Source organism: Dipodomys spectabilis, unplaced genomic scaffold, assembly GCF_019054845.1.
Source record: "Dipodomys spectabilis isolate Male_0828 unplaced genomic scaffold, ASM1905484v1 ptg000024l, whole genome shotgun sequence".
NCBI lineage: Eukaryota > Metazoa > Chordata > Mammalia > Rodentia > Heteromyidae > Dipodomys > Dipodomys spectabilis.
Genome location: NW_024870701.1, coordinates 8,812,275 through 8,828,703, shown reverse-complemented (window position 1 = coordinate 8,828,703; position 16,429 = coordinate 8,812,275).

The window sequence follows — 16,429 nt, the reverse complement described above, 5'->3', positions numbered from 1 at the left end:
ATATATTTGATGAAGTAAACTTTTATATATATATATATATATATATATATATATATATATATATATATATATTATCGGTTGTGGGGCTTGAACTCTGGGCCTGGGCACTGTCCCTCAGCTCTTCAGCTCAAGGCGAGCGCTCTATCACTTGAGCTACAGTGCCACTTCCGGATTTCTGGTGGTTTATTAAGATAAGTGTTTCAGGGACTCTCCTGCCCTGGCTGGCTTTGAACCGTGATCCTCAGATCTCAGCCTCCTGAGTAGCTAGGATTACAGGCGAAAGCCACTGGTGCCTAGTTTTGAAGTAAACTTTTATAAAGCCATTCTATCATCTATCCTTAAGTGATTGAACTCAAAACAAAGTAAAATATGTGTTTGGAAAAGGGCAAAATGTTTTCTATTTTCCATTATTATCACCTATATCACTGCTCCTGATTGCTCTTTCTATTGCTTTCTGACCACATCTACTATGTTTGGTGGTGAATATTGTGAAACTTCACATATGGGTATAGAAGTGGTTAATTAATGCCAATCTTAGGAGGAAAATTTCTCCTCCCACTCTTATTTTATGTTGTTTATAGCTGACCTCCCCAGAAAGAATGTCCCTGAAGAAGCCCAACTTTAAATTTTCATATAAATTTTCACTTCAAATGACACTTTTTTTTTTCTATTTTTTTCTTCTATGTTATGTGCCAATACTGAGCTCAGGGCCTTGTGCTGTTCCTTAGATTTTTCTACCAATGCTCACACTCTACCACTTGAGTTCAGTTCTACTTCTGGCTGTTTTGGTGATTAATCAGAGGTAAGAGTCTCTAGGACTTTCTTGCCTGGGCTAGCTTCTTACCATGATCCTCAGATCTCAGCTTCCCGAGGAACTAAGATTATAAGAATGAGCCACTGGCACCCAGTTTTGATGCAATATGTTTAAATATCTGAAAAAAATCCAACAAATACCTTTTTCTATAACTTTTTTTTTTTTTTGGGTCCGGTCGTGGGGCCTGAACTCTGGGCTTGGGCGCTGTCCCTCAGCTCTTCAGCTCAAGGCTAGCGCTCTACCACTTGAGCCACAGCGCCACTTCCGGCTTTTTTCTTTTTGCTTATGTGGTGCTGAGGAACCGAACCCAGGGCCTCAGGCGTGCAAGGCAAGCGCTCAACCACTGAGCCACCTTCCCAGCCCTCTATAACTTTTTTTGTGTTTGTCCTCGGTCTTGAACTCGAGGCCTTGATGCTGTCCCTGAGTGTTTTGGTTCAAGGCAAGTGTCCTACCACTTGAGCCACAGCTCCATTTCCAATTTCTTTGGTAGTTAATTGGAGGTAAGAGTCTCACCCACTTTTTCCTGCCTGGGCTGGCTTTGAACCTCAATCCTCAGATCTCAGCTTCCTAAGAGGCTAGAATTACAGGAATGAGGCACTGGCAGTCAGCTTTTTTTTCCCCCTGTGATTTTTAGCACTTATTATGCTCTTATACATTGAGGACAATCTTTACTGATAATAGCATGTTTTGTACTATGTTCTCCTTCTAAGGATGGTTCTCTTGCTGAACAGAGTCAATCGAGAAAAATAACCTTGGAAAAAATGCTTGTCTACATAATATTTAGGTAGAACAATAGTTGTTTGACCAAACACATTAAATAAAGTCACAGAGAAGTTATTCTGAAGTTCATGTGAGGATTGGTGGAGAGGGTTCTGTTCCCTCATAAGAGACTTTGGTTTAGTGCTGAGCTAGAAGGTATATTTTTATGTTAATTTCTTTTTTTGCAGCGCTGGGATTGGAAGCCATGGATTCATGCATACCATACAAATGTCCTATGCTGAGCTATATCTGCACCACTGTGTGTGCTTCTGCATTTCTTTATTCTTGAAACTTCATCTCACATCTCAAAGTTGAGAATATCTGGACCTACTTCAACTTTTGCTTAAAATCAATGACTTGCTCTTGAATAGGCTCCTTTAATGTCTCAGTCCTCAGTTTCCACACTTGTAAAAGATGGAACTTATGCTTATTAGTTCTCATAATCCTGTATAGTTGCAAATCATATCTCTGATATAAGATACATCCAGAATAAATGGAGAGCTCTTTTAACTCAACAATAAAATGATAAATAGCCCAATCAAAGAAATTAGCAATGAATAGGTATTTTTCAAAGAGGAAGAATCTCTCTCTCTCTCTCTGTCTCTCTCTCTCTCTCTGTCTCTGTCTCTCTCTCTCTCTATATATATATATATATAGCAAGTAAGCATCACTAATGACATCCACACTGCTATTAGGGAAATGATAACTAAAAGCATGAGTTACTATATTCCTCCTATTGTGGTGATGACAATAAAGGTGTTAAATAATAATAAGTGTTGTTAAGGCCATAGAGGATTTCAAATCTTTGTACATTGATGGTGAGAATTTAAAATGTTGCTGCCAATTTGGACTCAGATTTGCAGTTTCTCAAAAGATTAAATCTGAAATTGCCATATAATCTAGTGATTCAATTCATATGTATATACTCAAGTGAATTAAAATTATATTCCATAAAGGTTGAATATGAGTATTCATAGCCAAAACAGAAATGATCCAATCATGTCCAAACTGAAGAAAAGATAATAAAATGCCATATATTTGTAAAATAGTATTACTCAAACATGAAAAGGAATGAAATGCTGGTATAAGCTATGACATTGATGAAGTTTGGAAACAAAAGACCACATATGACATGAACTCTCTTATATGATATGTCCAGAATACACCTAAAGTAATTGAGAGAGTGGTTAGTCATTCCTTAGATCTAATATCTATCACCCGAATTCCACACAAAGAAAGACTCTGATTGGAGACTCAAGGAACAATCACACCATTTCACAGGTTTACTCTGCTGTCTAGGTGATAAATGTGGCAAAGTCAGAAAAAAGGCCAGAGTATCAGTGCAGTAAAATACATGAAATGCCTCTTTTGGGGCTTAGTTCTTAGTTTTATGAGCTCTACCACATTGAAGCCAACATATCTGTCAGAGATAGAATGATCTAATGGTAATCTTTAACAGTAATAACGTGCTATTGACAAAAGCTTTCAAAAAAAGTTGAATTCAATCAGGGATGAATAAAAGGGAGAAAATAAGAATATTAATGGATGCATGCATCCCTCTGGGGATTCATTAAAATACTCCAGGGATGAAATGGTCTTCTTTGGCAGGGGAAGTCAGGAGTTACTATTAAGGAGGAATAAAAGAGCTGTGCAGTGGTTGAAATTAGCCCCTCATCACCAAGTTAACTTAGAATTTGTTAAATTCATGTTAATCGTGTAGCTTCTCATAGCTTCATGGATATTTGCAGAAGATATAATGACCCTTGGGCCAGAAACAAAGGATAGCTTGCTGCTCAAAGCAATAGGTGTATACAGTAGATATCACTCCACTTGGGAGCTTATTCTTTAAGGCTCAAATCTACCAGGGTGTGTTTGAGGGCCAAATGATGTCTCCCCATGAACTGGGTAACATCTCAGAAGAGAAACGTTTATCACAGGGAACATTAATTTTTAATAACTAGCAGCAAGCAAACCAGCTTTACCTTCCTAAAAGCAGTGGTCAACTATCTTGACTATCTTAAAGAGTAAACATATCTATCCACTGATGAAAGAAAAAGACAAAAGTCTTCTTCCAAGTCTGTCCACTGTGAATATGCACTTGAGATAATAGCTTAGACCAGGAATTGTCAGACCTTTTTCCAGTGAGACATGCATTAAGACAAGAGGCCAATGACATTGCCCCATTTGTTAGGAAATGGAAAAACTTGGAAAAAATTATATTAAGTGAAGTAAGCCAGGCCCAAAGAAACATAGGTCCCATGGTTTCCCTTATTTGCAATATCTAGTATATGTATGAGTCAAGCGGAAAAGGTCAGATAATGTGATGTCAGGAAAATGAACCCTTAGATATGTATTTTAATGTTTTTTTCTTTCATGCATGTGTTTCTAATGCATTTATAAGATTATCTCTTTGTTGCTTTGTATGTCCCTCCCCCATAGTATAACCCCTGCTTTCACTAAAAAAAAAAAAAAAACGACAAGTGGCCAGTGGAGAACTGGCTCCCTGATCATGACACCATATACGTATATGTACACACAAGCATATATGTACGAAGATACATATATATATACACATATAGGCACATATACACACATATATATGTGAATACATGTATAATATTCAGGTTAAAAACAGGGTGTTATGTATTTTTTAAATGATATTCTTCAAACTTACTGCATCTCTACTGGGATTTGATAAAATGAGGATGTTTAGACAACACACTTTTATACAACGTTTATACACACGTTTATACAACACTTACTTGGATATCTGCTAAGAGTTTGTAAACATCCCCATTTATTTATTTATTTATTTACTTAGTGACTTATTTGCTTATCACTTCCCCTCTAGTATGTTGTTGTTGGCTTAATTAGAACATGAACTTCATGGTTTCTTCCCTGGGTTCGTAAGCATCTAAAACATGCCTGAAATCTATAGACTGACTGAGAGGAAGGTACTTATTGAATGAAAACAACCCAAGAAGTGAGCACAGATAAAGAAAGAAATCAAACAGTAGATGATTAAAATCTGATTCATCACTATAGAGGCCATATTTTTGTTTTACTTTAATAGCTTCTTTTAGAGGGAGACAGATGAATAGCAGGATTTGAACTCAGGGCCTTATGCTTGCTAGGAAGATGCTCTTCCTCTAAACCATACCTCCAGCCCATTATTGCATTGGCTGTTTTTGAGACAGAGTATCACTTCCCACTGAGGACCTGCCCGCACCAGGCTATGTCTATTTTAGGCTTGTTGTTATAGCTGGCATGACAAGCACACAGCACCATACCTGTTCTGATTCAAATGTTGAGATGGAGTCTCACACTCTTCTTCCTGAGATGACCTCAAACCACAGTCCTACTACAGCCTACAGCCTATAGCCTCCCTCCTATCTAAGATGACAGCCATGTGTCCTTACAGCCAGCTGTTAGGTTGAGTTCCTGCCTAAATTTCTCTGCATGAACTGGTCTCAAACTCTAATACTCCCAATCTCAGCATCTCAAGTAGCTATGACTACAAGTATGAGACACTGCTACCCATCTATCATTGCTTAAGATTGTTTCTTCCACTAATTTACTCTTCTTCCTAGAATCCCTCCTTCATCTAAAGTTTTGAACTCCTTGGATGGGAAACACAGTATGAATAAACTGTTTCAGGTAGAAATGTTAATATTAGAAGATGCAGGGTTTGGAATAATTGAGTTGACTGAGCACACATTTTGTGTGAATGTCTCTGGGAACTAAGACTATTCTACATACCATGTGATTTCAATTGTTGCTGACAAATACAATGTGTTGAAATGCTCTTGGCTGAAACTCATGGTCTCTTCTTTGTTCTCCATAAAGCAACCTCTCTTAGTCAGATTTTACTAGTTTTACATCAACTTACTGATAAATGTGTGCATATTTTTTTGCTTAGATTTTTGGGGACAATGCTATAGTCAAGATCAAGAAAAGTTCCATTACAGGGAACCCTTATGATGACCTTGCAAAATCATGGCTACCTCTGTTTAATGCCTTTCCTTCTGGTCCTGGGACTTGAACTCCTGGTTTAAGTGCTGCCCCCGAGCTTTTGTTGCTCAAGGCTAATGCTCTACCATTTGAGCAACAGTGCCACCATGGCATTTTTGAGTATTTTTTTTGGAGGTAAGAGTCTCAGACTTTCCTGCCTGAGCTAGCTTCAAATTGTGATCCTCAGAACTCAGCTTGCTGAGTAGCTAGGATTATAGGCATGAGCTACTGGTGCCTGGCTACTCATCTTTATCTAATTTAACATTTCTCTTATTTAACATTTCTAACTTAAAAAATCATTTCCAAAAGGCCATATAGCACAGTATAGAACTTTTGAGATTGACTATATGTATTTATCAATTATATCAAATATATTTCAAATATATCAAATATAAATTGTCAATTACCACCTTTATGCTTTGGCTATCAAGACCTCTCTAATACTAAGCATGAAGATTTTCTTATATTTCTTTTTCTTTTCTTTTCTTTCTTTTTTTTTTTTTTGGTCCAGTCCTGGGGCTTGAACTCTGGGCCTGGGAGCTGTCCCTCAGCTCTTCAGCTCAAGGCTAGCGCTCTACCACTTGAGCCACAGAGCCACCTCCAGCTTTTTTCTTTTTGCTTTGTGGTGCTGAGAAATCGAACCGAGGGCCTCATGCATGCAAGGCAAGCGCTCTACCACTGAGCCACCTTCCCAGCCCCTGATTTCTTATATTTCAAAAAGCTCCATTATGTAGTTTCACATTTAGTATGTGATTTATTTTGAGTTATATGTAGTCTAAAATTTCACTCCTAGTTCATTTTTTTAATCTTTAAGTAGTCGTACAATTGGGTTTCAATTCAATATGTCAGTATATGAGAACTACAATGAATCTTGATCTATGTACTTCTCCATCATTCTTTATCATCTATTTCAACATCAAGGTTCATCTTTTTTTATTTCTGGTAGGCCTCTGGCTTGAACTGGGGGTCTGAACACTGTCTCTGAGCTTTGTGTTCAAGGCCCTATTGCTCAGTCACTTGAGACACAGCCCCATTTCTGGATTTTGGGTGGTTAATTTTACATAAAAGCCTCATGGACTTGACTGCCCAGGCTAGTTTTGAACTGTGATCAATCCTAAGATCACATTCTCCTGAGTATCTAAAATTACATACATGAAACACCAGTACTGGCCCAAGGTGCACTTTTTAGACCAGATGTAGTGGCTTCTACTTGAGAGCTTGTTTGGAGATTCTAGCAGGGGAGCACAGCTACTCGTATACCCTTGAAGATCGGTCCTTTATTGGTGATGGTCATCCTCTTCCAGCCAGATCAGCCAAATCAACCTTGGTGATCAATGGGGTGACCGATGTCGCAGCAGATCACCCTCACATCCATAATGGCTCATACTTTTAATCCCAGCTACTCCGAAAGCAGAGGATTGAGATGATAGAAGTTCAAGGCCAGTTTGAGCAAACTGGTAGTAAGATTGCATCTTATCCAGTAATCGGAATTTGACATTTTGCATACCAAGGAATGGAGCAGTTAGTCACTACTTAAGCATGGGAGTCCCCAGTTGTACATATGATTTCATAATTGTGAGTAGACTCGTAATTTTTGTACCTAGTATCCAAAGAGATGCCAGGCTAAACTCAAAATAACAAAGGACACAGATTTCAGTCTACCATGACACTACACAATCACAGAATTTCTGCTAACCATTATTGCTTATTTCTAGAATTGTTTGAAACTGTTTATAGTGATAGTGATAGATCATCAATCCCTAAGAAAATTTCTTTCTTTCAACTCCTCAGGCTAAGTTCTTAGCCCATAAGTTAAAATGACTTCTTACTTTGATAATATCTATTCTAAGGAATAGACACAAGCTCTTTATATATTAGAAGTTTATAATTTGAAATAGCATCCAAACATTATTTGGTGGTCCCCTCATTTTTCTGAAAAATTTGTCAAGATTCATTCTTTAGAGGGTTTGCATGGCTTTTGGTCATACGGCATGGCTCCTAAGGAAATTTTCCAGTATAATTCATAGTGTTTTGTTATGCAGCTCTTAAAACTGGGTGGTTCTTTTTCTCCAGAGGCTCGTGTAATGCCCATTAGTGTCAACAGGGGTTGGACCTCATATTTCAAGGGATTGTAAAACTTGCCAGGGGTGAGAGAACATTTTAGTTTTTCTCACTTTGATTTAGGTCTTTTGTACTAATTTTGATGTCTCTGAGAGTTCCCCTTTTCTCTCCATTCATTAGCATGTTTACAAGATATTAACTGTCTAAAGAACTTGAGAAAAGCAGGCCTGCCTGTCTCTGCCTTTATCAGCTCAGAGCACTTTTGTTTGGTGGAGGTCAGTGCCTCTACTATTTGTCACCGCAGTTTCTCATTCTGTCCCTTTAGAGGAAATATGTCTACAATCTTCCTTTAATTTAGTCCCAATGTGTTTTGAAAGGGCTCAATTCTATTTTTTATATAACTGAATTATTGAGATGATATAATTATTTAGTTTGCGTATAATTATTTACTTCACAAAAATTTATCTCAATGTTAGAAAAAATACTTAATTTTTTTCTCTGAGTTTAAAGTTTAACTGTATTAGAATAAAGATAGTGTGGGAATACTTTAGCGGATTTGAAGAAACTAATAGCATTATTATTCTTTAATTTTTCCTTTGTGTATTTTTCTGTGGAGAAGCTTCAACCTTTTCAAAAGGGTTTATACCTTTTGTATTAATTGCCCATAGAAATGTACTTCAAATTTCCTATGAGGGAAAATCTCAATGCTAACATTTCTAAATCTAGAAGTTTTCTTTGGTCTCCTTATGAGCTACTTCTATACCACTTAACAAAGAACCACCAACTTTTCCCCATGTTTATTATTTCCTGTTTGATTATATTCATAGTGCAGATACCTCAAGCAAGACACCAAAGTTGGAATCTGTTATTTCTCTCTGATTTATGACTTAGGAATCAGAAAAGCATAGAGGGACAACTGGTCCTTCTCAGTCCAGTAGTAAGAAGGCCACTGAGCCACCCAGTTCAGTTCATCCTCATATCCCCAACCACAATTCCAATGTTATGCCTTTAGGTAAAAGGAACACTTCTGAATCTAACACATGAACATAAACAGGTTTATATAATATAATTAAATTTTGCATTTTCATATTTTAACATATTTTAACTAAAATGTAAAGAATTTACCAACTTATTGGGGACTCTATTGTCTTTCAATATGTGTATACATTGTGTAATGCTTAAATCAGGATGAACATATCTATTTCTTAGCAAATCATTTTGTAGGGTAAAACATTCAAAATCCTTTCTTCTAGCTATCTGAAACTGTCCATTATGGTTATATGGTCACCTTACTATGCAATAGCATGCTAGAACTTAACTCCTGTCTTAATATATGTTAATATTTCTTCATTCTCACTGGAGTAGGTAAATGATAGAGTGACAGGAAGTAGTCCAAGTAATCCATGTTACTATTATTTAAACAATTTAACTCTTTGCAAAAATATTTTATGAAAAATTTACCTAAGTTTTTAATAAAGCCATGTATGATGGTACATGCCAATAATCCCAGTACTTGAGAGGATGAGGCAGGAGGGCTGTGATTTCAAGATACTAATTAGAACCAAAATGCATGATTAAAGTATAAGACTTCAAATTATTACAAATGAGGAAAACCATGCAGCTTATGTTTTGGGGGGTCTGACTTATTTCACTTAATATAATTTTTTCCAAGCTTTTCCATTTCCTTACAAATGGGACAGTGTTATTTTTCCTGAGTAAGCACAGAATTTCATCATGTCAATATACCACATTTTCTTGATCCATTAGTCCTCTGAGGAGCATCTGGGTTGACTCCATACCTTAGTTATGGTAAACAATGCTGTAATGAACAAGGTTGTGCTGGTAGCTTTAGTGTGTCCTGCTTTGTGGTCATTTGGGTAAATGGCTAGGGGTGGGATTGATGGTTCATAGAGGAGCTCTATGTTTCATCTTTTTTTAGCTTTATTTATTGTAAAGATGTTGTACAAAGGGGTTACAGTGACATGAGTAAGGGAATAGTACATATCTTGTCGGGCATTGTTACCCCTTCCCTTGTTGTTCACCCACTATCTCTTCCCTCTGTCTCCCTCACTCCTCCCCCTCTCGCCGCCCAAAGTTGTAAAGTTGAACTCCAATATACTGTTTTGTGGGTGTCACTGTTGCAATGGGTCCTTCTGTGTCCTTGTTTTAGTGGTTATTTTTATTCCCCTTCCCTTCCCCAAATTAGACAAATGTATATACAAGATGCAGTGTACCAAAATCAAGTACAGTGACAGCATGGAATATACAGTAGGGGGAAGAACATATAAAGGAAACAAAAAAAAATCTCATAGTAAATCTATAACAACAACAACAAGGAAAGGCCTCTTGTGTCCATATCTTGAGGTTCATTTCATTTAGCATCATCTTATATGGTCATATGTACATAGCTTTTGAACTTTTTCTGCTCATCTGATAAAATTTTCCTAGATGCATTCTAGTTATTGCAAATGAGGGAAACCATGGGCCCTGTATTTCTTTGGGTCTGGCTTACTTCGCTTAATATGACTTTTTCCAAGTCTTTCCATTTCCTAATAAATGGGGTGGTTCTGATGGAAGCATAAAATTCCAGTGTGTGTGTGTGTGTGTGTGTGTGTGTGTGTGTGTGTGTGTGTGTGTATGTATGTGTGTGTGTGTGTGTGTGTGTGTGTGTGCATATATTTATAACATTTTCTTGCTATTCCTCTACCAAGGGGCATCTGTGTGAGTTCCAGATCTTAGCTATGGTGAACAATGCTGCAATAAACATAGTTGTACTGGTAGTTTTAGTATAGCCTTGTTTGTGATCATTTAGATAAATACTCAAAAGTGCGATTGCTGGGTCATATGGGAACTCTATGTGGAGACTTTGGGGAACCTCCATACTGCTTTTCAGATTGGTTGAACAAGTTTACACTCCCACCAACAATGCAGTAGGGTTCCCTTCTGGCCACATCCCCTCCAGCATCTGTTGTTATTAGAATTCTTGATTATAGCAATTCTAACTGGGGTGAGGTGGAATCTCAATGTTGTTTTGATTTACATTTCTTTTATGGCCAGAGAGGTTGAGCATTTCTTCATGTGTCTATTGGTCATTCTTATTTCTTCTTCAGAGAAGTTTCTCTTTAAGTCTTTAACCCACTTGCTAAAGGTGCTGTTGTTTCTTTGAGGATTTATTTTTGGAGGATTTAATTTTTTGTGATATGAGGCCCTTGTCTGTTGTATAGCTAGTGAAGATCTTCTCCTAGTCCATGGGCTTTCTATTTATCTTGGTAGCTATGTCCTTTGCCATGCAGAAGCTCTGCAGTTTCATGCAATCCCATTTGTTCAACTTCTGTTTGATTTGTGTGTTTCTGGGTTTTTATTAAGAAAATTTTGGCCTGTGTCAAGGAAACCTAGAGTTTCTCCTATTCCTTCCTGTATTTTTTTCAGGGTGTCTGCTTTGACTTTGAGGTCTTTTATTTATTTGGAGTTGATTTTGTTGCAGGGTGATATATTAAGATCTAATTTTAGTTTTCTACAGGTGTTTAACCAAGTTTACCAGCACAATTTACTGAAGAGGCTGTCTTTTTTCTGTTCTATTTTTTGGCTCCCTTATCGAAGATTAGGTGGCTAAGTCTGCAGGTTCATTTCTGGATTTTCCGTTCTATTCCATTGGTCCTGAGGTCTGTTTTTGTGCCAGTACCAAGCTGTTTTGAGTACTATGGCTTTGTAGTAGAGTTTGAAGTTTGGTATTGATATTATTCCAGCACTGTTTTTTTTCTGCTAAGGATTGTTTTTACTATTTGGTGTCCTTTATTGTAAAGACATGACCCAGATATGTTTAGTCTTTGAAGGAATCTTCATATTGCTTTCCAGAGTGGTTGAACAGATTTACATTCCCACTAAGACTGTAGTAGAAATCCCTTTTAGCCACATCCCACCAATATCTGTTATTGTTATTGTTTTCTTATAATGACCATTGTAAGTGGGGTGAGGTGGAATCTCATTTTTTTAGGGGAGAGGAGTCTGGGGCTTGAACTCAGAGACTGGGTGCTGTCTCTGAGCTTCCTTGCTAAATGGGAATCCTCTACCACTTGGAGCCACAGTGTCTCTTTCAATATTGTTTTGATTTTCATATCTTTTGTGGCCAGAGATGTTGAACATATCTTCATATGTCTATAAACCATTCTTTTTCTTCTTTGTAGTAGTCTCTAAGTCTTTAGTCTAATTATTAATGGAATTAATGTTTGTTTGAGGAATTGTTTTGGGAGGATTTAATTTTTTGAGCTCTAAGTATATTTTAGATATGAGGCTCTTGTCTGATGCATAGCTAGTAAAGATGTTCACCCATCACATGCAAAATAATATCATTTGTCATTTCTCTTTCTTTGCCAGGCTTATTTCATTTAATTCGATAATCTCCTGTCACATGTGTATTATAACACATTACTGTTTACACTTTGCTTGTAAGCAGCAAAGCTGTTATAGTGGACACTCTGTATCTACAACTTTGGCATCAGAAGAGGTACGTGGAACTATAAAATTACTAATATGAAAATCATATATGCAGAGAACATGAATAGATTATTTTTTCCTATGATTGTCTCCTAAAACGTAGTATATAGGAAGTTTTAACAATGCATTCATATTGTATTAGGCATTATAAGTACCCTGGAGATTATTTAAAACACATGAGATAATGTTGGTGCATTATATGAAAATAAGGCCTTTCTCAAAAGAGATTAAAACCAACAGATTTTGTTATCTACAGGGGACTTAGAATCAATTCTTCTTCTATCCCATGGCACACTTTATGTACACCAAAGATTTCTACAATGATTCCCAAATCCTATTTGTATGCAAAATATGTATGTGCATTAACTCTTTTATGTAACAGTCACTAATGTTTTAAGCATTGAGCAGCCCTGGAGATAAAAGTTACCTGTGTCAAGGTCCCTTCTCTTGGAAGCTTACATTCTTTTTTTTAAAGTAAGTTTTTATTGTGAAAATACCGTACAGAGGAGTTACAATTACATGGGCAAGGTAATGAGTACATTTCTTATCAAGCATTGTTGTCTCCCCCTTCGTTTTTCCCCTACCATCCCTGCCCTCCCATCTCCACGACTACACTCCCCCCATCCCTCTACCACCCCATCCACTCCCCGCCCCCGTCAAAGTTGTAGAGTTCGTTTTTCACCATAGCGTCTTGTACATCTCATTGTTGCAATGGGTCCACCTGTATCCCTATTTCAACAATTTGTTTTTTTTTCCTTCCCCTCTCCAAATTATACCAACATCAAATACAGTGAAAACCGGGGTTATACTGTGGGGGAGGGACATAGAAAGCAACAAAAAAAATCACCTTATAAATTCTAGAGTAACTGCCTTTAGCCTTTTATTATTGAACATGTTTAGGCTGTACCTCCCCATACTCATAAATCACTTTACTTTTGTTCTTATTTAGCTTTTGATATAGGTTATATTTAGTATGCTCAGAATCACCATAAATATAGAATTGTGCATGTTTTGGAAATTGGTTTTCTACACAGCACTTTTAGAGCTATGCCCCGTGCCAGATGTTTCATTCTTGTCTTCTCTGAACCATCTTAGATTTCTTATTTTCTCAGAGTACTGAGTGGCATTTCTCATCTCTTTTGCCCCTTCTTCTTCTATTATTCTCTTCAGTCAGAGATACCAGCTTTCATTTATAGTGTAGAAAATAGATGGCTGCCCCAGAGAGAAAGGCAAACAGAAAGCTCAGACTGTATGTTACCACCATTATTCTGTTCCCCCTGCACTCACACCTCCTGGGAAGAAAGGAATCACAATTCTTTGTAAATCCCGCCAAAATGTCTCCTAAAAATGCCCAAAGCAAACTGCCTTTTGATGATGCCTGTTTATCTCTGGACTCCTGGGACCACTCTCTTTAAATCAGTTTGGATGCCAGCTTCTATTTCTTTCCATGAAGCTTCTATTATTCTGCCGAAATGATGGTCTGAATTACTAATTTATCTTGTAGGTAACTGTCTTATTCAAATACCAAGTAGACAAAGACCCTTTGTTCAAATACTCTAAAGACATTCATTTACTTATCTTTTCTAGATTTTAAACTTGAAAAATTGAATGTTATGTTAAAGAACAGCCAGATGCCTTGTAATAAAGTCAAATTGTGGTAACACCAAGGTATAGGAAAAAGCCCTTTACTTCCTAAACCATAAGGGAAAAATATGGAGGGCAAGTATCCACAGAGAAATTATTGATGAAATGGTTAAGTATCACCCAGGACATTATTCTGTAGGGAAAAAAAGAGAAGTTACTTTCTATGCCTTTCTGCTTGATATTATTTATTTAGTATGGAAGAAAATAAAGCTCTTAAACAATGCTAAATTGTGAGTAAAACAGTGCTAGGGTTTTTAAGTACCCAGGAGTGATTAATAAAAGATTATGCTGCTCACTAGACAGATTTAGTAAGTCAAAGCCTGTCTCAGCCATTTTTAACCTATAAAATAAGGATAATGAAAAAAATATTTCCTCTAAGTTGTTTTCGTAAATGATTTATAAACCAGGATCCAAAGCACTTGGTTTAATATAAAGTAGGTGATCAATTAAATATTTGCTTAAAGAAAAAAGAGTGAATGTCATTGGTATCAGGTCCTGGTGAGTATCTTTACACAGCATACAGCAGAGTGTTTGGGGTCATAATAATCTAAGTCTGAGTGATAGTTCTCCCATTTGCTAGTATCTTTCTCATAGACAGCATTCATTTCTGTGTATAAAAGTGAGAATGTTTCAAGGGATGACATAGAACGAGCTATATTGTATTTGTAAACGAGATATATTGTATTTGTTCAGTGGCAACTCCGTTGTACAACTACTTAAGGATAGTAAAACATTTCTTTTTGAAGTAACACTCCATATGTCCATAGACATATCAGTTACCATAATACTTAGACTGCAGTGAGTTTTTTGAGCAAATAATTTTGATACATGCTTTGCTATGATTTAATAATATAAAATGGAGCAAGAATGCTCTCAAGTGAAAAATTGGAAATCCATTTACCCCTGCAAGAGTTCTCCAGATACACAAAGCTCAAAGGCAGTCACCCTAGTGGATTTCCCAGCATTTCAGTCAGAGATCATTTCTACAGTTTACTTTCATAGCTATCCTCAACCCCTAACCTGCCTAGTCCTCTGCCTTCATTTTCATTTGATCCATGGAATTTAGGTGCATTGTGTATTTATCCACAATCTTGGTTAATTACTCAAAAGTCAAATAATTTTTTTGTTTAGTTTCACAGCTTTTTCCTCATTTTTGGTTCCGAAATAATACATGGCTTTGTAATCGGTTTTATATATCTTGCTTCCATTTGGATAACCTGGATTTGTTTGTGTACTAGAAGTACTAATTCCATTTAAAGTATTCTATAAGCACAAGGACTCAGGCATGTGAATACCTCCTTTTGTTTCACCAACAATTTTTATTCCTTCACATCAGTGTCCTGGGGACAAGGTGTTGCATTATTTACTGATAAAATCCTAGGCCCAGAACAATGCCACATGTCACAGATGGCTCAAAAATTATTTCCCAAAAGAATGAATGTACCTATAGTAAACAGGGTATGCTTCAGTCTCAGTCTTTGTTTCAACCATTTGTAATTATATAACACAGGTTTATAAGCTAATTGTCATAATTTTGCTAAACATTTCTAATAAATTCTTTACACAATGTATCCAATCAAGTTATTTAATAATTGTAACCTGGATCTTTGTTTTTCCTGAGCAAACTCTTCCTGCTATTCTAAAATGTATCTGCTTCTTTCAAGCATTAAAGTTTCTGCCATTGTTTTTGGCTATGACAAAAAAAGAATTTCATTCAAAAATAAATTATTAGCACATGATCTATCAATATTTTTTTAGTTAGAGAGATAGTGAATGGATATTTTGAAACATTACTAGAAACTGTGTTTGGGATCTTTTTAAAATAAGAAAGTAACTTTATTCTTATATCACCACATTCAAAAAGAACATTAAAAAAATCTCTAGGTGTGACATTGAGTACTCCTCATGAGATTAAAAACCCATTTGCTGGTATAGATTTTTGCATGACAACTTGAGCAGGCTAAATGATGCCCAGACAGTTGGTGACACCTCTTTTCCTGGAGTGTTTCTGGAAGGAACATCTCTGAGCATGGTTCTGGAAAGATTACCATTTAAATCACTAGACTAAAGAAAATTCACCTGTGCTGGTTTAGATGGACATCATCTAAACTGTTGAGCATACAAATAGAACAAAAGGCCAGAGGAACAGTGAATTCTGTCTTTGACAAGCTGGGCACCCATCCTCTCGTGTCCTTGGAAACTGATACTACAACCTCATAGTTATCAGTCTAGTGCCAGGAGACAGTATGAGAACTCCAGTATTGGCTACTGTTTGCTTTTCATTTAGAAGTTGAAATTTACTGTGTATTAAGATTTTCCACATATGGAAAGCTGAAATTTAGTGTGTATTAAGATTTTTCACATATGGAAAACACTAATCTTTAGTATATATACCTATGAGTGTTTGTAAGCACTCATAGATGTGTACAAATGGTCTGCATATGATAGTCTTTTGTTTAGGCTACATTTTATTTCATAATTTGTTGATTGCCCTTTCCATTTTCCTGGAGAGTCTTTTGATAAACCAACTGAATTTCAAAGAAATCCTGTTTATCTTACATTTTTTCTCTTTTATCATTAGAACATTTGCATCCTGGCTAAAATTCCTACCTTAGGCTGAAATGCTACATTTTGCACTAGAAAGTT